The sequence below is a fragment of the Solanum pennellii genome, chromosome 7 (genome assembly GCF_001406875.1).
Source record: "Solanum pennellii chromosome 7, SPENNV200".
NCBI classification, from domain to species: domain Eukaryota; kingdom Viridiplantae; phylum Streptophyta; class Magnoliopsida; order Solanales; family Solanaceae; genus Solanum; species Solanum pennellii.
The window spans coordinates 64,308,664-64,310,393 of record NC_028643.1 but is presented as its reverse complement, the minus strand read 5'-3'; positions in this window follow the sequence as shown (position 1 = coordinate 64,310,393).

Sequence of the window (1,730 nt, the reverse complement as noted above, 5' to 3'; positions counted from 1 at the left end):
TATATATATATATATATCATCTTTTAAATATAATAAATACAATATTTTGAAAAAAATTTAAGAGAAATAATCATAATCAAAGTATAAAATTTTCTCTTACTAATTTTATAAATTACACAAATATTATTAAACATTTCAAAATAATATAATAGAAAACTATTATTAAACGAGTACTCATAATTTCACAAAATGGAATCTAATCATTTCATTAAGTATTTCTATGCATATGCTCCCGTTAGCTTGAGTTCATCATTAAGATTTACCCAAAAAGCACGCATGCTTTTCTACCTTTTTAGATTACCGTTAAATGTTACTCCCTCTTCCACTGTTTTAATTACTTATTTATTTTTAAATTATTATATTTATATAAGAAAATAATAATTAATATAATGAGTGAGAATTATTTTATCTCTGTGTATATATATATATTATGTATTGATGTCGTATAAATATAATGTATTCATAGTATATAAATAGTGTATAATTATGTATATATGATGTATTACTACATATTAAAGATGTATATATACATTCATATATTCAGTTTATACATTGCAGACTAATTTTCTGACTAACCCAACTCTCCTCTAAGCAGTCCCAAAATTTTAGACATGAATTCCTCTCGATGTTTGAATCTTTTGATATATTATTCACTCAAAACGATTCACGTTTATGACATATTGAATTTTCAAATCAAGGTTAATGAAGCAACTTTAATAGTTGAACAGATAGTCTTTCAATCACAACCAGTCAAATATCCTCTAAACACTTTTTGGATTCTAGATATAAGCTCTTCTCAGAGTTTTAAATTTTCTAATATATTATTCACTCAAAATAATTAACGCTTATATATTAAAATAAAATTATCATGGGACAGCAGAACTAACTTCTTGAAATAATACCAGCTTAAATCTACTTCATCTCTATCTTTGTACAAAGAAAGGGATTGAAGCAAAGCTTATGAGAATGCACTTCGACTGCAATAACATTGATTGAATTGTCATTTTAATTTTAAGTAATAAGTGATAAAAATAAGTTATTTTGGATAAAGAATTTTGACTCAATATATATTTTTCTAATTTTCTCTATTAATCTAACAACTAAATGATGTAACAATGCTTGTTTATCAAAAGAAAGAATACATTAACGTTTTGTATTTCACATATCGAACGGTGTGCATGATCTCCCCTTTTGGACTTTTGAAATGTGTCATCCAATCCATATATAAGAGCCAAAAAACATATGCACCTACCTTAATTTTATTAGTTGAGATTATTAAGCTGAATGGATTTTATATTATATGTACATAATTAAGTTGATTACTAATGAATTACTATTATTTAAAGCAATGACTACAATGTCAATTCATGTGAGACACATCACACATGTGTTCAAAATTCTTTCCTAAAATGATTATGATTGCTAGAAAACAAATCGTGTATATAACATTAACAAGCAACCTTTGATTGGCCACCAACTGCTAATTATTAAAATAAAGAATGAAAGTTATTGAAATATCCAAATTTGTTCATAAGGGGTATTTTCTCCAAATAAAGTGACACTATATATTTATGAAGAATAAAAAATAATGATTCTTATGTGACTTGCACAGATAAGATTATTTGAAACGACTGTTATTTTGACTTTCGTTCTCACTTAAAAAATATTAGTCCTTTCGTTTTAAAGAGAATAACTTTTTTTTAGTCTGTTTAAAAAAGAATGATTTTTTC